General features: G+C 38.0%; 1 pseudogene; it reads right to left on the reverse strand.

Annotated features, from left to right (window-relative positions):
- The window catches only part of LOC124513815 (ribosomal protein L18-like), a 60,552-nt pseudogene that overhangs the window by 36,004 nt on the left and 482 nt on the right, over nucleotides 1-24,066 (reverse strand).

Below are 24,066 nucleotides of genomic sequence, written 5' to 3' on the forward strand. Positions count from 1 at the left end.
CAACTGATCTCTTTATGTTAATTTTCTATCCTGCAACTTTACTTAATTCATTTATTCTAATAGTTTTTGGTAGAGTATTTAGGGTTTTCTTTTTTAAGCTTATTTATTTATTTTGAGAGAAAGAGAGAGAAAGAGAGAGAGCAAGTGGGAGAAGGACAGAAAGAGGGAGAGGATGCTAAGCAGGTTCCATGCTGTCAGCACAGAGCCTGATGGGGAGCTTGAACTCATGAACCATGAGATCATGACCTGAGCTGAAATCAAGAGTCAGACACTTAACCAATTGAGCCACCCAAGTGCCCCTAGGGTTTTCTATATATAATGCCATGTCATCTGCAAATAGTGACAGTTTTACTTCCATTCCATTTTAGATGTCTTTTATTTCCTTTTCTTGCCTAATTGCTGTTGCTAAGATTTCCAATACTATGTTGAATAAAAGTGGTGATAACGGGTGTCCTTGTCTTATTCCTGATCTTAGAGGAAAAGCTTTCAAATTTTCACCATTGAGTGTGATGTTAACTCTGGGTTTGTCATAATGGCTATTATTACTTTGAGGTATGCTCCCTCCAAATCGACTTTGTTGAGAGTTTTTATCATGAACAGATATTGAATTTTGTCAAATGCTTTTTTCTGCATTGATCATTGCATTTCTGCATTGATCATATGATTTTATCCTTTCTTTTGTTAATGTGGTGTAACACGTTGATTGATTTGTAGATGTTGAACCTTCCTTGAATTCATGGAATAAGTTGTACTTAATCATGTTGTATGATCCTTTTAATGCATTGTTGAATTTGGTTTGCTAATATTCGGTTGAGATTTTTGCATCAGTGTTCATCAGGGATATTGACCTATAATTTTCTTTTTTTTTTTGGAGTGTTTTCATCTGGCTTTGGTATCAGGGTAATGTTAGCCTCATAAAATGAGTTTGAAAGCATTCCTTCCTCTTCAATTTTTTGGAATAGTTTGAAAAGCATAGGTATTAACTCTTTTTTAAATGTTTGGTATAATGTACCTGTGAAACCATCTGGTCCTGAAATTTTTTTTCTTGGGAGTTTTAAAATTACTAATTCAGTTTCATTACTTGTAATCAGTCTATTCAGATTTTCTTTTGCTTCATGATTCAGTCTTGGAAAGTTGTGTCTTTCTAGGAATTTATCCATTTCTTCCAAGTTGCCCAATATGTTGGCAAATAATTGTTTTCAGTAGTCTCTTAAGATCCTTTGTATTTTTGTGGTATTAGTTGTAACTTCCTTTTCATTTATGATTTTATTTATTTGGGCCCTCTTTTTCCTCATAAGTCTGGCTAGAGTTTTTTTTTTTTATTTTGTTTATCTTTTCAAAGAACCAGCTTTTATTTTCACTGATCTTTTCTATTTTTTAGTCTATTTCATTTATTTCTGCTTTGATCTTTATTATTTTCTTCCTTCTACTAACTTTGGCCTTTGTTCCTTTTATAGTTCTTTTGAGTATATATATTGTTTTGGGGGGCTTTTTCTTGTTTCTTGAGGTAAGCCTATATCGCTATAAACTTCTCTTAAAACTGCTATTGCTGGGTCCCATAGACTTTCAAAAGTTGTGTTTTCATTTTCCTTTGTCTCAAGGTATTTTTTTATTTCCTTGGATTTGTTCATTAACTCATTGGTTGTTTAGTAGCATGTTGTTTAGTTGCCATATGTGTTTGTGTTTTTCCAGGTTTTTTTCTTCTACTTAATTTCTAGTTTCATACCATTGTGGTCAGAAAAGATGCTTGAGTGAAGCATCAAAATGATTTCAATATCTTGAGGGGCGCCTGGGTGGCGCAGTCGGTTAAGCGTCCGACTTCAGCCAGGTCACGATCTCGCGGTCCGTGGGTTCGAGCCCCGCGTCAGGCTCTGGGCTGATGGCTCAGAGCCTGGAGCCTGTTTCCGATTCTGTGTCTCTCTCTCTCTCGGCCCCTCCCCCGTTCATGCTCTGTCTCTCTCTGTCCCAAAAATAAATAAAAAAAAAAAATGATTTCAATATCTTGAGTTTACTGAATCTTGTTTTGTGACCTAACGTGATCTATCCTAAAGAACATTCTATGTGCACTTGAAAAGAATGTGTATTCAGTAGTTTTAAAATGAAATGTTCTATAAATATCTATTAAGTCATCCTGGTCTAATGTGTCATTTAAAGCCAATATTTCCTTATTGATTTTCTGTCTGGATCATCTCTGCATTGATGTTAGTGAGATGTTAAAATTTTCTACTATTATTGTATTACTGTCAATTTATCTCTTTATGTCTATTAATATTTGCTTTATATATTTAGGCGTTCCTATGTTGTGTGCATAAATATTCATGAATGTTATATCTTTTTTGGATTGATTTCTTTATCATGATATAATGTCCTTTGTCTTTTCTTTCAGTCTTTATTTTTAAAGTCTATTTTGTCTGATATGGTTATTGCTACATGAACTTTCTTTTTGTTCCCACTTGCATGGAGTATCTTTTCATCCCTTTCCTTTCAATATGTGTGTGCCTTTAGAACTGAAGTGAGTCTCTTATAGGCATCATATTAAATAAGCCTTTTTTTTTTATCCATTCAGCCATCCTGTGTTTCTTAATTGGAGTAGTCTATTTACATTTAAAGTAATTATTGGTGGGCATGTACTTGTTTCCATTTTGATTATTGTTTCTGGTTGTTTTTGTAGTTTATTCCCTTCTTCCTTGCTTGGTCCCTTCCCCTTGACTTGATGGTTTTCTTCAATGTTATGTTTGGGTTCCTCTCTCTTTATTTATTTATTTTTTTTTCAACGTTTTTATTTATTTTTGGGACAGAGAGAGACAGAGCATGAACGGGGGAGGGGCAGAGAGAGAGGGAGACACAAATCGGAAACAGGCTCCAGGCTCTGAGCCATCAGCCCAGAGCCCGACGCGGGGCTCGAACTCACGGACCGCGAGATTGTGACCTGGCTGAAGTCAGACGCTTAACCGACTGCGCCACCCAGGCGCCCCCCTCTCTCTTTATTTTTTGTGTATCTACTGTAGATTTTTGGTTTAAGGTTATCACGAGGTTCACATATATTGACCTATATAAATAGCAGTATATTTTAAGCTGATAGTTGCTTAAGCTCAGACTCATTGTAAAAGCACTACATTTTTTACTCACCACCCTGCCATGCTTTATGCATCTGACACTTATTTTACATCTTTTTATTTTGTGTGTCCCTTAACTACTTATTGTAGTTAGAGTTGATTTTACTATTTTTGTCTTTTTATCTCCATACTAACTTTTAAAGTAGCTGATTTACTGCCTTTACTATATTTGCTTTCATCTGTGAGACTTTTTTCTTTCATATATTTTTTTATTTGTATTCATGGCCTTACTTTCCCACTTAAAGAACACCCTTTAACATTTCTTATAATGCCAGTGTAGTGGTGATTAATTCTTAGCTTTTGCTTGTCTCAGAAACTCTTTATCTTTCCTCCAATTGTGAATGATAATCTTGCCAGGTAGAGCATTCTTGGTTGTAAGATTTTCCCTTTCAACACTTGAATATATCCTGCCACTCCTTTCTGACTTGTAAAGTTTCTGCTGAAATATCAGCTGATAGTCTTATGGAGTTTCCCTTGTTTGTGACTATTTGTTTTTCTCTTGCTGCCTTTAAGATAATCTCTTTATCTTTATCTTTAGCCACTTTATTTTATTTTTTTTAATGTTTATTTATTTTTGAGAGAGGGAGAGAGAGAGCACAAGTGGGGGTAAGGGCAGACAGAGAGGGAGACACAGAATCCAAAATTCAAAGCTGGCTCCAGGCTCCAAGCTGTTAGCACAGAGCCCGATGCAGGGCTCAAACTCGTGAACTGTGAGATCATGACCTGAGCCAAAGTTGGATGCTTAACCAAGTGAGCCACCCAGGTGCCCCAGCTTTTGCCATTTTAGTTATAATATGTCTTCATATGGATTTCTTTGGGTTCATCTTGTTTGGGAGTCTGTGTACTTTCTGGACTTGGATGTCTGTTTTCTTTCCAAAGTTAGGGAAGTTTTCAGCCATTATTACTTCAAATATGTTCTCTTATCATTTCTCTTTCTCTTTTCTTTCTAGGACTCCTACAATATGAATGTTAGTATGCTTGATGTTGTCCTAGAGTTCCCTTATTCTCATTAAACAGAATTTTTTTTTCTTTCTGTTCTGTGTGATTTCCAGTACTCCACCTTCCAGATCCCTGATCCATTCTTTTGTATCATCTAATAAGCTGTTGATTCCCTCTGGTGTATTTTTCAGTGATTATTCTATTCTTCAACTCTGTGATTTCTGTTTGGCACTTTTTTATGTTTTCTCTTTGTTGAGGTTCTCACTGTGTTCCTTCAATCTTCTGAGTTTAGTATATTTGTGGTCATTATTTTGAACTCTTTATCAGTTAAATTACTCATCTCCATTTCATTAGGGTTTTTTCCTGGGGTTCTATTTTTTTTCTTTTTTTGGAAAATAAACTTCTTTCTCCTCATTTTGTTTGACTTTCTGTGTTTGTTTCTAGAACTAGGCAGAACAGCTACCTCTCCTGGTCTTGAAGGAATGGCATTATGTAAGAACATCCCTTGTGTTAGACTGCATGTTCTGGTGGCTTTAGCTGGTTGGCTGGAGCTGGTTCAGGCATGAGCTGCATGGGACAGGGTGTCCTGGGCCACACCATGCTAGGGCAACCTGGTGAAATTACTGAAACTGGAGTGGGAGTGGGATGGGTGTGTCCTGGGGTGTGCTTTGCCCAGGCCACCTGGCAGGACAGCTAGAGTTAGGGTGGGCATGGACCAGGGTTGTCTTGGTGCACTTTGTGTTGGAATAATTCTGATGGGACACCTGGGTTGTGCATGCGCTTTAGGGCTCCTGAGGCATGGTGTACTGGGGCCATCTTGTGACTGCTGGAGCTGGGGTGGGCACTGGTGGATGGCCACCTTAGTGGGAACAGCTGGAATTGGCACAGGCTAAAGGCTTGGGGCTCACAGGGGTGGCCCTAATTGGCAGGCCAAAGTGGTCCCAGCTCCTATCTGTCCTGTCAAGGTGGAGGGGGGAACATAAACAATGGTATTTTCCTGCACCTTCAACCTTGGGGAGTTCTAGTAGTTCCCCAACTCTTTGCACATGCTCTAGTGTTAGCAAATGGATTATCTTCAATTACAGTCTAGTTGCCCTTTAAATTGCTTTTTTTTTTTTTTTTTTTTTTTTTAGCAGTGCCCCAGGTTGGATGAGTCTGCATGAAGTCCCCTCAGTGATATTCCTCCCTAGTAGAGGTCATTGCCTTGGGAGTGGGCTTCTAATAATTACTGTGTCTCTGTTTTTCCTACTTTTCTCTATGTGATCCCTCTACTATTTCTTGTGCAGATACTGTTCAATTAGCCACTGGTTCACAGTGCCTGTGAAAGGAAATGAGTTCTGGGTCTTCCCATGTTGCTATATTGGACATGACTATTTGTAATTTCAATTGTTTTGTAGGGATTTCAGACTATGAGAAACATTAAAAATGGTTCCACATATATCATTTTCCCTGAAATTATAGTGTTTATCTTGATCAGTCTAGGTCAGGTAGGTGAACTTGTGGCTGCATGAGTCATGACATGGAGTTATCACCTAGGATGGATATATCTTTGTGGGGACACCCTATTCTAGTATATATTTTTCAGTTCTGTAGATTAGTTGCTCACTTTGGTCAGGTACATAAATTTTACCAATTTCTCAGACACTAGCTTACACTAGATTAATTCAAAAGGGATCAATGTCTAAAATCTGCTGGTTTATTGTTTACAATGATAAGCATAACTATCAAGTAGACTGCAACACTTAGCTTGATGATCATGGGGTTTCCTCCATATTTGTAAGTTATGCTGGAAGTCTATATTATCAGATGATTGGTGAACATGTAATGAGAACAACTGGAATTAATTGGCTGATTTTCATGGAATTTTGTCTGGTGCCTCTGTCTCCACTAAATCATAGATCTGACCAGGGGATTAGAAAGTTACCATCCATTCGTTAGAACACCCTTTTCATTGGATAGGTTTTAATGGAAATTCCAATTTGTACTTTCTGATTCTTGCTTTCCTATGTTTCAAAGTGTTCATTGATCTTCATTTGACTCATTTAAAAAAATATGTTTAGGCTACCTACTAGGTTATAGGCAAGATTTGCTCTTGCTTTTGGAGTGAAAGACATTTTCTTTTATAGTATGACTTTTGCACATGTATCATACATTGATTTTATTATTTTGGGTCTCAGTTCTGGGGAAATATGTCATTGCAGGCAGTACATGTAATATTAGGAGCATGGGTTTTGTGTTTAAACAATCAAGGTATTAGTTCTGGCTTCCCCACACATTATCTGTGGGCTCTTATACAAGTTATTTAGCTTTCTTAAGCCCTAATTTGCTTGTTTAAAAAATGGAGATGATACTGTTATTTAACTTACATGATTGTGGTGATGACTGCATAAGATAAAGCATACTAAGTATGCACAGCATGTAGCACATAGTAAGTACTAAAAAGTTATGTATTGTTTATTACTATATAAAAAGCATAGAAGAGAAAACTTTTTATTAGCACCATTAGTATTGTTTATAACATAAATATGTAAATGGCTATTGAAAAGATCATCAGTGAACAACTTTACTTTTAGTGTAAATGGAATCACTTCTACCTTCACTTAATATGCAACAATTATTAGTGCCAATTTGAAAATTAGAGCTGGTAACATTGATAATTGCTCCTCTTACACCTGAATGATTTTTTATATAGCTAGCAAAAACAGTACTGCTACTTATAATATTTATTTAACACTTGGCAAGTTGAATTGGTCCAAATATAAAACATTATTTTTAGGGAAAGCTGTTATCTATCTGGTTATCTATATAAAGAACTAGATCAATGTGGCTTTTTAATATTTCAAGGTCATGCCAGAATTTTCTACTTTCTTTTTATTTTCTATTACCGACCTAAGAAGCAATAATAATTATATACAAAATTGTTTACCCTCATAACTATATCCCCTTAATACGTATTTTTATTTTTCTGTATATTCCATGTGTAGTCCTAATTCTATGCTTAATTCTATGTTACTGTTTTTACTTTCATATATAGAATATGTTTTGTTTCTGATCAGAGGCAGATGATGCCTTCAGCAACCAGAAGGCAACATAGATCCTGGAAATATCACAAATGCCAGTACACACATGGTGCCTCCTTGGTGGTATTAGATGTGTAGCTCTAGTAAAGAGCATCCATGGAAATAGCTGAAATGTAGAATGCAGGTAGGTGGGGGACCAGATGACAGCTTCTAAAAACATAATGGAATGAAAGCACAAGAGGCAGTTGTCATATGAATTGAGCAATATAATTCAACTGAATATGGCAGGACAGGGTGACCTGGAATAAATCTTGGCCAAGCAGTTGATTAGTAAATAACAGAGAAACATCATTTGTCAACTTCATCTTTGTTTTCCCCCTCACTATCCTCATTGAAATTCTACCTGTTGTTCAAATCCTTCTTTCCAGATAAAGTCCCACCTTCTGCAAGAAGGCTTCTTTAATAGTAATAAGGATGATATGATGAAAATAACAATTACATATATATGAATACATTTACATATATATAAGAATATATCTATGAATACATATACATACATATATAAGAATATATATTATTTTTAGAGCGAATGAGAGAGCAAGTGGGTGAGAGGGGCAGAGGGAGAGAGAGACAGAGACAGAGAGACAGAGACAGAGACAGCAGAGAGAGAGCACGACAGAGAAAGAGAGAATCCAAAGCAGTTTCCATACTCAATACAGAGACCAACACAGGGCTCCACATCATGACCATGAGATCTGAAATCAAGAGTCAGACACCCAACAGACTGAGGCACCCAGGCATCCCAAGAATATATGTATTCTTATTTCATCTTTGCAACAACTCATTGAGGAAGCGGATCCTCAGAAATGTTAAGAAACTTGGCAAGTCATTCATCCAAAGTAGTGTTGATGACTTAAGACTTGTGGAGAATAAGGTACCTATGAAACATCCAGGTAAAGGTTTCTAGGAAGTTGTTATTTAGGTGAATCTGAAGTTTAGGATACAGAGAAGGACTGGAAAGTTGTGGGAGTCTTTAGCAATTAATAATGGTAGTTGAGAATAATGGAATAGGAGGATAAGATAGAAAGAACGTCTGAAATGATGGAAAGTGCCTGGAAAAAAAAAGGGTCTGAGGACAAGACTCAGGGAGATGTCAGTATTTAGGAGTGAATGGAAGCACACCAGGTAGCAAAAGGAAACTAAGAAGGAGCATCCATAAAGACAGGAGAAAAGTCAAGAGAGTTTGGTGTCCCAGAAGAAAAAGGAGGATTGGATTTCAAAAAGACGGTGGTCAACATAGTCCGAGGCCACAGAAATTTCAAGTTAGAAGAAACTTGGATTAAGAGAGGGGAGAGGGTCACTGGTGGAGCCCTTAGAATACTTTTTGTAGCTTTATAGGTGGAAATTAAGGTACAAGGAATGTAGACAAGAACATTATACGGCATAGAAAAAGCTTGAACATGTTTATACCATGATGGGGAAGGAGATAGTAGAGAGGAAGAGACTGAAATAGAGAAGAGAGTGGAGAGAACATGACTGAATTGAACTCCCTGAAGAGATGGGAGAGGCTGGAATCTAAATCATAGGTGAAGGAGTTGGCTTTAATGTTTAGAAGAGAAACTTTAATGTTTACTGTGAGAGCAAGTGAGGCAGGAACTATGCAAGACAGTAAGCTAAGCTTGAGGACAGTATGGCAACTGAGAAGTAAGAGAAGGAGCTGAGCAAAGGGCAGCTCCCTTCCCCCCACTGCATGATGGTAAACCTCTCTACATGGCTTGTGGTATCCTCTGGAAGCCCCCAGAAACATATGAGATTCAACATTCACAGTTCACTTTTCCCATACATATTCACAAACACGGTCTCATCATCCATCAGAGTATTCCAGTTTCAAATGCTGAAATCAGAAAAGTCCTGCCCTCCTCTTTACAGAATCATGTCTCTCATCCTCACTGTAGCCTCCTGCCCTTGATAGCCCCTTATTTTTCCAGAACATCTTGGTCTGGCTTCCCTTTCCTCCTTATCCGCTCAGCTATCACAGTGGTTCTCTTTCTAGAGCCCCTCACCAGTCTTCCCCAATGGTTTGAGCTTTGTAATCCCCCATAGCTACTAGGTTCTCCCTTTACTCATGTACAGGGTACACAACAGGCTGTGTAAGGGTGGACAGCTTTTCCCTTCTTCCCTCCTAGGTTTGTGGCTGGCCTATTAATTAAATTGATGTAAGACAGGTTAATAGGAGAAAAATTTAGTGTCATATGTCCCGGAGCTCCATAAAAATAGGAGACTCAAAGAAGTGTCCAAAGCAGCCACCTTTTATACCTTCTATATAAAGAAACAATATATTTGTGAAGAATTGAGAAGATGAGAAGGTTTGTTTTGGGGGTAGTAAATTAGTGAAGAAGTGACAAAGTTTGTTTAGATAGCCTTTTCAGCCCTAAGTTCCCTATTCATGGAGATAAAGATACCTTCTGCCCTTCTGTTTCAGGAAGGGTACTTTTCATGTGGGAGATTTATTTCCTCCTTTTAGGGGGACAAAGGAGGATTACAGTGTCCTTTCTGTACCAGTTGTTTCTTAAGTAACTTTATTTCAAAATAATAAGTATGCCAGGGTGGCATACTTTAGGGCGGCATATTCTGCTCTACCTCAGTCCTGCCTTTGAAACTTGCATGGAATTTCACAATGCAGAAGCTTAGTTGGCAGATCATTCTATTTAACTGAACTAATCTCTTAGTCTTAAAAACAGGTCAGTTCACTTAAACAACTGTGTTTCATTTCAGGAGGCAGTGATGTAGGTAGGCTCCCAAAATTAGGCCTATATGGTGTAAATATCTGTACCAGGTATGTAATAAGAAGTATTTCTATGAAAACAAAGGAAAACAATGGTTAATGGTTAGAGCAGACTAAAAAAATTCCATCTGAGTCCTGAGGAAAAGTAAAAACAATTCTAGATGTCTAGCTCAAAGCATCTTTAGATGGAGTGAAGGCAGGCAGTGGAAATTTTACAGATTTTCCTAGTTTGTAGTTTGAATGTCTCGGGTGATCTTTCTGAGTGGCCCACACAGCAATAAGACATGAAAATTGTCCATACATGAGCTGTTGTAATTTCTCTGAAGTTTATATCAAGTTGCCCAGTTTTAGCTTGCATGGCTTCAGGAAAAGGGCAGTTTTAGTTCTCAATCATTTCAAGTCAGAAATGTGGGAAAAAATTCTGGAAATGTTAGTTTGGATAGCCGTGGTCAGATATTGGAAAAAAACTGGAAGAATTCAGGATAGTCTAGTCCAGTTTACAGGTAGACAACAAAACCTCAAAGACAATGAATAAGACTAGAATCTGATATCCACAAGAGTGTGTTACAGATTTTACTGAAAACAATTTTTCTTTCTACAGTTACCTCTATTTCTATCAAAGTAAGACTAATTTGTTTGCAAAGTAAGTGTAGTCTCATTAAACTTTGCCTGATTATTTTCATAAATACAGCAAGAATAGTGACTGACCATACAGGCTCTTTTAAGTCTGTTTCACTGTTAAAAGCCTCTTGAAGCTAGGAAGCCAAGCCAAGGGTTTAATATCAGACTTGACCTGCAATACCTACACATTTGGGTTAATTCCTCTCTTCTTGAGGTTCCCCAAAATATCGTAAGTTTCCTGAACCTGCAGGAAGAAACCTTCCTTACTCACCTGATAAGGTTGCCCAGAACCCTGTAAACAAGGTACCAGGCTATTTTTCCAAGGAGATTTATTTGCTCCTTAAAGTCAGCTTTAGCTCCTTAAAGCTTTCTGGTCATATATGAGTCTATGTACATCTTTTTCAAATATGATATTCTAGTCAAAGCCTTGGTAATATAACCATTGTTTTTAATTACATTATGTTACAAGGAGAACAGATTCTTATGGAACCTATGCAAATAGCTATACTACCACAAAAATAAGAATACTCACTAAGAGTTTATGAATTCTGGTGAGACCAGGTAGGGAAAAAAATAATTGTTTTATCTTTGTTCACAAAGGTATACTTTACCAAACTGCTGATAGTTTAAGAGAAAAGAGAAAACATTTTCTTAAATTTAGAAAAACAAAACATTAAAGAACCAATAATGTTTCAAGAAGTCATTTAAATCATGTAGTCATCTTTATCAGTTCATTCAGTCCCATGTAATTAATTCCTTTTTCCTTGATCTTTTATTAGCAGTTTAACGAAGATGTCATGTTCTTCATTAGAGTTATGTAAATTCTTACCCAGTCTAGTAGTGTGATCTGAAAGTTATCAGAAACATGTACTTGTTACAGCCCCTTCCATGAGTCTCCTTGAAGATGAAGTACTTTTGCAGGAACATTTTTACAAAAGCATCAGTTAAACGACAACTGTGTATAAATGGCAAAAGACTTAAAAATGGCCATGATGAAAGATCTGATGAGAGTTCATTATAATGCAATTGACAAGAGATTTGGCTATTTCTTTTTTTTTTTTTAATTTTTTTTCAACGTTTATTTATTTTTGGGACAGAGAGAGACAGAGCATGAACGGGGGAGGGGCAGAGAGAGAGGGAGACACAGAATCGGAAACAGGCTCCAGGCTCCGAGCCATCAGCCCAGAGCCTGACGCGGGGCTCGAACTCACGGACCGCGAGATCGTGACCTGGCTGAAGTCGGACGCTTAACCGACTGCGCCACCCAGGCGCCCCGAGATTTGGCTATTTCTATGATGCACATTTTAATATGGAATATTAATAACTGGAATTAAAACAACATTACATATCAGAATTTTAGGAATTTTATATAACTTCTGTTAACACTTATATTAATAACTCATACCCATATGAATTTAACCTTAAGAAGGTTAAACCTCACTTTTTAGAATGACAATGTTCCCCATATAATTTAGCATAAACAAGCCTAATTAGTTAAACATCTCTTTTTCTAGGAGAGAGAACAAGACTTTGAGATGTTCCATGGACCCTCTGGAAATCTCAAAGTTAGTTCAAGACCCAAATGACTTCATTTTGAATTTGATTTTGGGTAGATTTTTCAGAAATATCAAATGGTTTAAAACTACTCGATTGAATAGGATTGTAGATCACTATAAAACAATACTTAATTATCCATTTAACCAAAGTGACAATTTAAACACAGGCGCAACTTAAACGCAGATACAAAAGGTTACATAGATGTAAGCAAAACTTAGCTCTTTTAATTAAACGTTGAGAAGACTCAGTTTTAAGTAATCAAAGACCTAATAAGACTGCATGAAACAGTAAATTGTTTTGATAAAGCACAGATTTAATCTTTGTTTTCTAGTCAGATTACTTAAAAGGTAAAGAAAAGCCTTTCACAATCTGTTATCAGGAGCAGATCAATAGTCCAAGAAAGCTTTGTCCTTTTAGCACATGAAAGAATATTAAGTTTTAGTTTTACATAAACATAACTACACAATTTTTTTAAATTTTTTTAATGTTTATTTATGTTTGAGAGAGAGACAGAGCATGAGTGGGGGAGGAGCAGAGAGAGAGGGAGACAGGTTCCAGGCTCCGAAGCAGGCTCCAGGCCCTGAGCTGTCAGCACAGAGCCCGATGTGGGGGTCGAACCCACGAACCGTGAGATCATGACCTGAGCAGAAGTTGGACACCCAACCCACTGAGCCACCCAGGCGCCCCATAAGTACAATTTTTATTAAAATTATTTCTTAAAGCTCTTAAAGAAAATTATTCAATTTTAGCCAGCTTGACAATCCAAGGTAAGATTTTTCCCCCCTCTCTCTTCTCAACTTTCCATATCCATTTAGTTTGTTCTTTATTCTCTTGTCATTCAGACATAACCAGATTTTATATTTTATACAAAATTACTATTTTTCCTTTAACAAAACATATATTCATACCTCATACCTATTTTAAGTCAAAGATACATCCTACTTTTTTTGCACAGAGATGTTTCCCTTACTATTTCTGGTAGCTTTAATTTTATTTATTAAATTAACTCATTAATTAATTATTGAATTAATTAGAATTTTAACCCTTAGAAACTTTAATTTCTAGTAAAACCTAAGAAGTAAGCAATTGTGAACTGTTATACCAAAATTCTTTACATTGGCAAATTTATGAATATATTTCATGATTTCCAGAAGCTTATACTTTTTTTATAGTATAATTTTTCAGTGTGGCACAGGACATATTTACTGATAGATCCAAATATCTTTAGTTTTTCTGTAATAAGAATCCAAAAGTGGATATACCTATTTCAGTAACTAATAATTCAGAATTTTATCTTATTTGGAAATGGTCTATATAGTCAATGAATTGCCATCATTAACCTAACTTATTAAAACTTTAAGGTTTAAAGTTACCAAAAAAGATTTTAGAAACTACTTAAGTAGAGATGTTATAAAATATTATTGAAAACTTTACTTATAAACTTTTACCTCCTTTACATCTATTTAAATCACATGTTTTAAATAATCATATTTAGATTACTCATGAAAATTTCATGAGACATTAAAGCAGCTAGTCATTGTCTTAAATTATTTTTCTTGCTGACAAATTTTGTAACAGAGATAACATGAGGTTATTTGATTAATAAATCCAGGTAGAATAAAAGTTGTATATCTGCATTATATTTAATGCTGATAACTCTGAAAACGTTTCTTTTTAAATTAAACCAATAACATTAAAGTAGCTTTTATTTACTGAAGAGTATTCCAGATCATGTGAACTTGACAAACATTTCAGTTAGGTTCAAATATATTTGTGAGAGCTTAGAAATATTTATTTTGATAACCACTTATTTCTCTTTAACACAACTAAATGGAACCTTTAAAAATTTAATTTTGGCAATAGCATCTTGAGGTGGGAAAATATCACATATACATGACATACATCTATAGACATACATAAACACATAGAGACTTTATAGCTTTTGTTTTAAAATTTTAGCCATGAATCAAGTACAGTAATACAAAATCACTAGTTTAATAACCATTGGATCCAAATTATGTTTCTGCAATTGGAGTAAATTGTCTACCTGCTCAGATGGCTAAAAATTTTTACTAATATTTGTGGAGAAGACTCTTAAGAATTGTATTTGTCCATGGGGTGCCTGGGCGGCTCAGTTGGTTAAGTGTCCGTCTCTTGATTTTTGGCTCAGGTCATGATCTCACAATCATGACATCGATCTCCATGCCGGGCTCCAAGCCAGCTGTGGAGCCTACTTAAGATTCTTTCTCTCCCTCCTCCTATGCCCTTCCTTGCACATGCACATGCATGCTTGTGTGCATGTTCTTGCTCTCAAAAAAATTAAAAAAAAAAAGGATTGTATCAGTCTTTGATAAGTAATCTTATGAAGGCTATGGACTAGCGTTTGGGCAAAGGAGCCTTTAAAGAAGTTTGTATATTAAAAAATTTCTTTCCTCCCTTTTTTTCTTTAGTCTCAGGTGATTGTGGGCAGTGTTTTATCTACTGGGGTGTTTACATTTCAAAAGGATGGAAAAAAATGTGTTTTCTCCTGGGAGTTTTATGGTAGATATCTCTATTATCAGAAGTGTAGGATAATTACTATTTAAAATGTTTCCTCTTTTTCTTAAGTACAGGACAGTTTTGTTTCTAAAGTCCTGATCTTTTATAATATCTACATGCATTTTGAGATGAATAGGGGAGATTTAGGGTTAGTAAGTTAGGTTAGCTTGGAATTACTTCTAGAGCATCATACTTTACATGCTCCAAGAGAAAGAAGCTTACTTTACATACCCCAGCAGGAGGAAGAATTTCTCCCTGACCAGCAACAGCCCAACCAATGAGAATTCAGCAAAACAACCTCTCCCAGCTTCCTCTTTTCTTCTATAGAAGCAGGCTCCTCTCCTCTATTCTCCAGACTTGCCAATGGTTTGTCATAGTTTGCTTGTCCTGAATTGCAATTCTTCTGCTATTACTGAATACACTAAATGTCTGGTAAAATAACTGGATCTTTTGTTTTCTAAGGTCAACATTACATGGTTGTTACAAGAACCCGCTTGAGCCCCTTGTGCTCTTTGCTTCTGAGTCGTCTTCTTCCTTTCAGTTCAGTAAGTCGCCTCCTTCATATGAGCTCCCTCCTTTTCGTTGAGCTCTCTGACTTTATTCAGGAGCTGTTCTTGTTTTTGTTGGTTTTTTTTTTTTTTAAATTTTTTTTAGTGTTTATTAATTTTTGAAGCAGAGAGAGACACAGCGTGAGTCAGGGAGGGGCAGAGAGAGACGGAGACACAGAATTGGAAGCAGGCTCCAGTTTCTGAGCTGTCAGCACAGAGCCCGACATGGGGCTTGAACTCACAAACTTGGGAGATCATGACCCGAGCTGAAGTCAGACGCTTAACCGACTGAGCCACCCAGGTTCCCCTTTTTGTTGGTTTTTTTAAAAAGATGTTTATTTATTCATTTGAGAGAGAGAGAGAGACAGCAAGAGGCAGAGAGAGAAGGAGAGAGAGAATCCCAAGCAGGCCCCGCACTGCCAGTACAGAGCCTGATGCAGGGCTCAAACTCATGAACTGTGAGATCATGAGCTGAGCTGAAATCAAGAGTTGGATGCTTAACCAACTGAGCCATCCAGGTGCCCCTTTGTTGTTTTTATGAAGGAATTGCCCTTCTTGGGGAGTACTCTTCTATTTCTCAAACCTCTGTTTTTGAGTAATAGGATCCCAATCTGCTAAATTCTCTCAGGAGGGACCTCTTTCTTTTATGCCAGTTTTATGCTTTAAAACTATGGTTCCTCTTCATGTGCGTTTTTAACTAATTAGGCCAATTTAACCAAAAATAATTTAGAACTCCAATGGCTATCATGGGGTACTTTTGATCTCCCCACACTTGCTTTTCTTAGAACCAGGGGTCTCAAATAAAAAAAACCAAATGGGAACCCTATATCAATTGGTATTTTGAGGCTTCCAAATATATTCAGGACTCTAAAATCCCCTGTTTACAAATTACCATTTCTTTTTTTAAATGTTTTATTTATTTTTGAGGGAGAGAGAGAGAGAGAGAGAGAGAACACAGGGTGGGGAGGGATAGAGAGAGCCAGAGACCCAGAATCCAAAACAGTCTCCAGGCTCTGAGCCATCAACACAGAACCTGACGCAGGGCTCGAACTCACAAACCATGAGATTATGACCTGAGCCAAAGTTGGAGGCTCAACCAACTGAGCTGCCCAGGCGTCCCTACAAATGACCATTTCTAAATTAACTGAGGTAAACAACTGAAAGAAGACAAAAAACTTCAGAGGTCTCTTTCTCCCCATCCTCTTTTATACCCTCTCTATCCCCACCTCTTTTCACCCTCCACTTCCTTATTCTAATTCTTTCAATGAACTTCCCTCTTTCTCTGAAATGCTCCTTGTTCCCTTCTCTGAACCAATTAGAAGATGCACCTTTAAAGATTTTTTTTAGTTTGTTTATTTAGGGGCGCCTGGGTGGCTTAGTCAGTTAAGAGTCCAACTTTGGCTCAGGTCATGATCTCACAGTTCATGAGTTCGAGCCCCATATCGGGCTCTTCGTTGACAGCTTGGAGACTGGTTCCTGCTTTGGATTCTGTGTTTCCCTCTCTCTCTGCCCCTCCCACACTCATGCTCTGTCTCTCTCTCTCTCTCTCAAAAATAAATAAAAATTAAAAAAAATTTAAAGTTCATTTACTTATTATTGAGAGAGAGCAAGCAAGCACAAACTGGGGAGGGGTAGAGAGAAAGAGAGAGGGAGACAGAATCTGAAGTAGGCTTCAGGTTCTGATCTGTCAGCACAGAGTCTGACATGGGGCTTGAACCCACCAACTGTGAAATTATGACCTGAGCTGAAGTCTGCTGCTTAACTGACTGAGCCACCCAGGTGCCCCTAAAACTACACCTTCAAAATTAGACCTTCTGGGGGCACCTGGGTGGCTCAGTCGGTTTAGCATACAACTCTAGGTTTCAGCTCAGGTCATGATGCCAGGGTCAGGGGATCAAGCCCCATGTCAGGCTCTGTGCTGAGTGTGGAGCCTGCCTAAGATTCTCTCTCTCTCTCTCTCTCTCTCTCTCTCTCTCTCTCTCTCTCCCCCTTAATCACACTCTCTCTCTCAAAAAAATAAATTAGACCTTATGAGGATCCTAATGCTAAGCCCTTAATTTCCCATGTCCCCTGGGCTAAGGCTGAACTACAAGCCATAGTCAAAGATTTTCCTGGAGTTATTGAAGATCCTCATAGTTTTGCCAAGGAATTTTTTAAAATTAGATTTGCCAAGGAATTTAATATAGTCATCCAGACTTACCAACCAGGTTCCTCAGATTTGTACCAGCTAGTTCACATGCTTGTTGACAAAGGCCAAGCCCAACACTGGATGAAAACAGCTAACTGGGATGATCCTGAACAAATGTCTAGAACTTTATATGAAAGACCAACTCAATGCCGTTTTATATGATCATACTGGGCAATTGCTGAATGACTTCACCTGGTAGTCCCTAGGGCTTTTCCAAACTCTGTTGATTGGAATAAGATTCATGTTTGCACTTAAAAACTGAGTGAATCTGTGTATGACTATTATAGTCACCTCCGAATTGTTTTTAAAGAAAATTCTGGCTTCCTTATGGATGTTGAATCCACTCGGGTAGCCTTCAACTCTATGTTCATTAAAGGGCTAAACTGGGATCTTTCCCTTATAGTTAAAAGGGCTAGGATGGAATGGGAAACTTCATCCACTCCAGATTCAGTTAATTTAGCAAATTGGCTCTCCTATACTCCAGAGGATTCAACTAAAAGGAAGACCAGTAAAATCCCTGATTTTCAGTTCTAACAAATGGAAGCCCCTAAACAAAATCAAACCATTCTGCCACTGTTGCAAAAAACCAAGACACAGGAAGAAAGACTGTTCTGAATGTAAGCATTCTAGGTGCCTTCAGTCCTCTAGCCTTTCCAGTGCCTTCCTAACCCCCAACTACAGAACTGTAACTACAGGGGCTTTTTCCAATGTTTCCTCTTAAATTGCTTAGAGAATTTTTATCAACATTGGAGCTACACTCTCTATGCTTGACCCTACTGTTATCAAATAAATAGTCCTTACCTCAAAGTACTGAAATGGTTCAGAGTGGGGATCTCTAATAAACTTAAACAGGTTTCTATCTCTCAACCTATTCCCTTTTGTTTAGGCCCTCCAAGAGATACTCAAAACTTTGCTTCTGAGATTCCTTAGAGAAATACAATGCTGGAGTTTTTCTACTGAAAGGGGGAGAGAATTCTAGAATTTGATACCAACCAAAATAGCCAACCAGGAAAATCAGATGACATTTCACCATCTTTTATTTGCTCCATCAAAATTTACAGTAATTGATTTCCCTGTGGATAAGGTTAGTCAGTATTTCTTTGCCTTTACTTGGGAAGGAAAGCAGTGTACCTAGACAGAAATGCCCCAGGGTTTTACCAAAAATCCTTCCTACTTCTCCCAAAACTTTTTAATTTTTTTAGAGAGAGAGAGTGAGAGAGTGTGCGCATGTGTGTGAATTGGGGAGGGGCAGAGGGAGAGAGAATTCCAAGAAGACTCTGTGCTGTTAGTGAACAACCTGATGAGGGGCTTGTTTCTACAACCGCAGGATCATGACCTGAACTGAAATCCAGAATTGGATGCTTAACCAACTGAGCCACCCAGGTACCCCTTCTCCAAAATCTTAAAAGTGGATTTAGGTGATATAAAGTTACCTGGAATCTCTACTTTATTACAATATGCAGATGATTTGTTTCTCTGCTCCCCTTCTCAGGCCTCTTTGCAGGAAGACAGCAACCACTTGTTAAAACTTTTAGTCTTAAAAGGACACAAAATCTCTGAGGAGAAACTTCAGATTGCTCAGACTCAGGTTTGATATTTGTGGCACCTGATTTCAAAACGAGGGCTGCATTTAGATCCAAAGAGGCCTCATGGCATCCTGAATTTCCCCAAACTAAGTGCTAATTACAAGGTTTTAGGCTAATTACAAGTTAGCTTCAGCCTAACTTGGCTCATGTGAAAATTGGATTCCAAACTCTCTTTCCCTCACTGTAATAATCTGAACCCTGCCACCATTCTTCCTTCCTCTATGGACAATACTCCTCATGACTGTGACTCTCTCAGATCACCTCCTGACTCCTTATGATCACTTATAGGAAACTCCTTTGTATAACATTAATTTTCCACGGTTTACTGATGGTTCTTATTTAAAAGGTGAAAATGATAAATATGCTGGGTATGCTTTTGCAACTCCTTTTAAAGTAATTGAGGCAACACTTTTGCCCTTGGCTGAATTGGCCAAACAGATGAATTGTATACACTTGGTCACACCTGTATTTTAGCCAAAGGGAAAAACTGCAAATATCTATACTAACAGTAGGTTTGTTGGAGTAGCTCATGACTTTAGAATGCTATGGAAACAGCAAGGTGTCCTTATTTCCAGTGGAGACAAAATTAGAAATGGCTTTTATGTCCAGGAATTATTAGATGCCATACTCTTACAGACACTTTGGCCAGTATCAAGTTCCCTGCACATTTTAAACTTGATTCTCTTGAGGCTAATGGAAACCACCTTGAAGATTATTTCTGCAAAGAATGCTGCTCAAAAAGGAACAACTAAATGTCTGTCTTGATCCAAAGGGATGTTCCCCCAAATGATTATCTAGAAAAATTGACTAGGGATGTCCAACAATTGGCCCCAGAAAAGGAAAAACAATATTGGAAATCTACTAAACATTGGTTCAATAAAAAAAGAAAACTCTGTGTTGGGCTAAAAGAATAATCCAGTGCTTCCAGAGACTCTAAATATCCCATTACTGATTACTATACATGCAGTGAATCATTAGTCTACTGATAAAAACCTTTATGAGCCAATACCAGTGGGTGAATATTAGCAAGGTCACAGAGTGCTTACTTTGCTTGCCCACCTGTCTAAAATATAATTCAGGAAAACCTGTCTGCACTGCTCCTCGACACTTTAAATTGCCCAGTGGACCATACGAGTTTTGGCAGATGGATTTTTTTTTTTAATTTTAATTTTTTATTTTTATTTTTCAATATGTGAAGTTTATTGTCACATTGGTTTCCATACAACACCCAGTGCTCATCCCAAAAGGTGCCCTCCTCAATACCCATCACCCACCCTCCCCTCCCTTCCACCCCCCATCAACCCTCAGTTTGCTCTCAGTTTTTAACAGTCTCTTATGCTTTGGCTCTCTCCCACTCTAACCTCTTTTTTTTTTTTTCCTTCCCCTCCCCCATGGGTTTCTGTTAAGTTTCTCAAGATCCACATAAGAGTGAAACCATATGGTATCTGTCTTTCTCTGTATGGCTTATTTCACTTAGCATAACACTCTCCAGTTCCATCCATGTTGCTACAAAGGGCCATATTTCATTCTTTCTCATTGTTTGGCAGATGGATTTTATTCAGCTTTCCCCATCTCATGGATATAAATACGTATTGGTAACGGTTTGTGTATTTTCTTACTGGACTCCTATTTTTGTGCCTAAATTCCTATTAGAAAAGATCATCCCTACCTGCAGAATCCCTCTTGAACTTCATAATGACCAAGGAACTTGCTTCAACAGGTTTGTGCTTTTTGGCCAGTGTTGCAACACTTCCGTTGTGCTTATTACCCTCAATCCTCAGGGCTGATAGAATCCACTAACAGCATTATTAGGCAAAGTTTGTAGAGATCCTTCAAATACCCTGGCCAAAAGCACTCCCATTAGTGGTTCTAAATTTCAGGTGTACCCCTTTTGGAACTCATTAACTCTCACCCTTTGAGATAATCATAGGATGACCAATGTACTTGGCTCCTGCTGCTTTTGATCCACAGTCGGTAAAGGGGGATATCCTTTAATATTGCAAAGGCCTAATTGCTTCTGTTGAAAATAACCATATTTTAGCAGAACAATCTTTCCACAGCACACTCCCCGGAGACAAAGACTTTAAATATCAACCTTGCAGCCCAGAAATTTCTCACACCTAGCAGCCCAGAAATTTCATCTATTGGAATGACATCTCCAGAAAGACTGTGTTCAACACTGATGGAAAGACCCCTATCAGGTACTGTTAACCAACTCTTGTGCTGCCAAACTTCAAAGAAAGGACCCTTGGATCCATGTGTCACACCTACAGAAAGCACCAAAACCTAACTAGATCTGCACACCAACTGATGACCTGAAAAAAAAGATTTCCAGGAATCAAAGCAAATGACAGTTGAAGGAGACAGCTTTCCCAAGATGACCAGCCCAGACCTGTATACATTTTTCTCACTGTTGCTTCTAACCTTATTTTCTCCCTTTTTTTTCTTGGCCCAATCTATTGCAGAAGAGGAAAACCTTTCCAACTATTAGATCTGTCACCAGAAATCCAATCTATTCTTCTCTATTTAAATATGATTTTTTTCCCCCTGCATCCAAGGGAAACACAAATGAGTTTGATTACAGAGCCCTGGAAAGCAGGAGGAGTTGTAAGGGAGAGAGCAAAGTGAATCCTACCACCTGTCCTTGTGCTTCTGCTAAATTCACTTCCTGGATTTCAGCGTTTACATGAGTAACATGTATACCCTGGCCCTGGAGATCAGGCCAGAGTGCTCTTGGTAAATCTTGTAAGGAAAGAGAAGTTGAAATAGGCAGCTGGATGTTTAAGGGATTTTCTGGGGAAGGTGGGGGAGTTTTATGAGCTAAGGGAATTTGCTGAGGAGACAGGGCTGGATTTTAATTTTAATTCTAATTTTTTAAAGTTTTTATTTATTTATTTATTTATTTTTTTTTTTTTATTAAAAATTTTTTTTTTCCACGTTTATTTATTTTTGGGACAGAGAGAGACAGAGCATGAACGGGGGAGGGGCAGAGAGAGAGGGAGACACAGAATCGGAAACAGGCTCCAGGCTCTGAGCCATCAGCCCAGAGCCCGACGCGGGGCTCGAACTCACGGACCATGAGATCGTGACCTGGCTGAAGTCGGACGCTTAACCGACTGCGCCACCCAGGCGCCCCTAAAGTTTTTATTTAAATTCCAGTTTTGACATGCTGTGTAATGCTAGTTTCAGGTGTACAATTAAGTGACATGGCTGGGTTTTATTTTATTATTTACTTATTCATTTCTAAAGTTTATTTATTTTGAGAGGGAGAGAGAGAGAGAGAAAGAATGAGCAGGGGAGGGGCAGGGAGAGAGAGAGAGAGAGAGAGAGAGAGAGAGAGAGAGAGAGAGAGAGAGAGGATTTCAAGCATGGGAGCCTGACATGGGGCTTGATCCTATGAACAGTGAGATCATGACCTGAGCCGAAATCAAGAGTCAGAGCTTAATCAACTGAGCCACCCAGCTGCCGCAGGGCTGGATTTTAAAAAGAGGAATTTATGTTGGATGTGGACTTTAATTTTTGTTCTAAGTCTAATTTCTGTTCTTTAACCTTGTTAAGGCAGTCCCTAAAGGTACTAATTATTCTCCTCTATATCCACTTCATAATTTGGTCTTTCCATAGGTACCTATAACAGTTGTTTAGGATGAGAACTCTTTAATTTTTTTTTCAAATGTAGAAGTTTTTCTAATTGAAAGGATTTATTATCTGGCAATGATGAGTAGGATCTTATATTAATCTCAATAGAGACTCAAACCAATAAGACTTTTTATAGCTTAACCATGGACATAAGAGGCATCCCAAAAGAGGGTACAAGCCCTCACAAGATCCAGAGGGTTCACTCCCAAAGTTAGCATAAAAAAGCAAAAACCTTTGTTGTCACCAGTGGTAAGAATGATGTAGTGAAAATGGTGTCTCCAGTTTCCCATGAAAATGTGAGATGCCTCCAGTCACAGAGTCACTATTCTGGAAAGGTACTACTGGAATGATACTTTTCCAGCACTAACAAGACAACAGTGGTTTAGACAACTGAGGCACCTTACGACAAACTCCTCTGAGACCTAGCACAGTTGGACAAAGAGAAGGTTGCCTATGACTTCATGTGTTGTATTTCCAAGACTATTTGGTTGGCCACCAGATGCAAGCCAGTACTTGTACCTTCTGACTGGCAGAGACCAGAGAGAATATTCTCACTGGTCACAAGGCCACACTTTCAGGACAGAACGAGATGAAAGCAAACCTCATCTGGTTTTTACATAAGGGACCCACCACCAAGTTTGTCTAAACAGATGCCAATCTGTTCAGAACTGTGAACTCACCAGTCTGGGAAGCATTCAACCCAATGGTTTCCCTCCTTATGACAAATGATAGGGACAAAAGAAAACAATGGCTGTCCTTGGGAGGAAAGAGAGCAATAGAAAACAGGAGTATTCGTAATAAATCTTTACCAGTCACTATACCCAAGGAACTAGTTTACACAAATATATTCTCCTGCTAAACTAAATTTAGAAAAAAAAAAGGACTTTCACCACTCTCACTTCCACCAGACCCTGTGAGCAGAGATCCAGGAGACTGATGTGGTAAGAATTCTTAGTTTCTGCAGGCTCTTGTCAGATTCCCAGGATCTCTCAGGTGCTGCAGCCCCAGATTCAGCAATGTGTGGGTAGTGGAGGGCCCCAGGTTGGATGCCAAAACTGTAGAAGTGGAAAAATTTTCCCTTCTTACCTTCTAGGTTCTTTGGCTGGCCTAATAATTAAATTAACATAAGTAGGATTTACAGGAGGAAAACAAATTTAATTTCTTATATACAGGAAATCCATATAAATATGAGACTCAAAAAAGTGACCAAAGCAGGCAACTTTTAGAACTGCAAGAAAAAAAATTGTGAAGAATTGACAAGACAAAGAGGTTTGGGTTTGGGGTCGTAAATTAGTGAAGAAGTAATAAGGTGTTTTATATTGCCTTCTCAACCCTAAATTCATTCCCTATTTCCAGTGATAAGGGTGCCTTCTACTCTTTGGGAATAGACAGGGTACCCTTCATATGGGTGATTTATTTCCTCCTTTCAGGGGCACAAAGGAGGGTTAGAATGTCCTTCTTATATCAACTGTATCTTAAGTAACTTTAACTCAAAGTAATGTGCCAAAGTGACATATTTTGCTCTCCTTCAC

The sequence above is a fragment of the Lynx rufus genome, unplaced genomic scaffold (assembly GCF_022079265.1).
Source record: "Lynx rufus isolate CCGP_SWC_20201006 ecotype Redwood Valley unplaced genomic scaffold, mLynRuf1.p SCAF_19, whole genome shotgun sequence".
In the NCBI taxonomy this organism is placed as follows: Eukaryota; Metazoa; Chordata; class Mammalia; order Carnivora; family Felidae; genus Lynx; species Lynx rufus.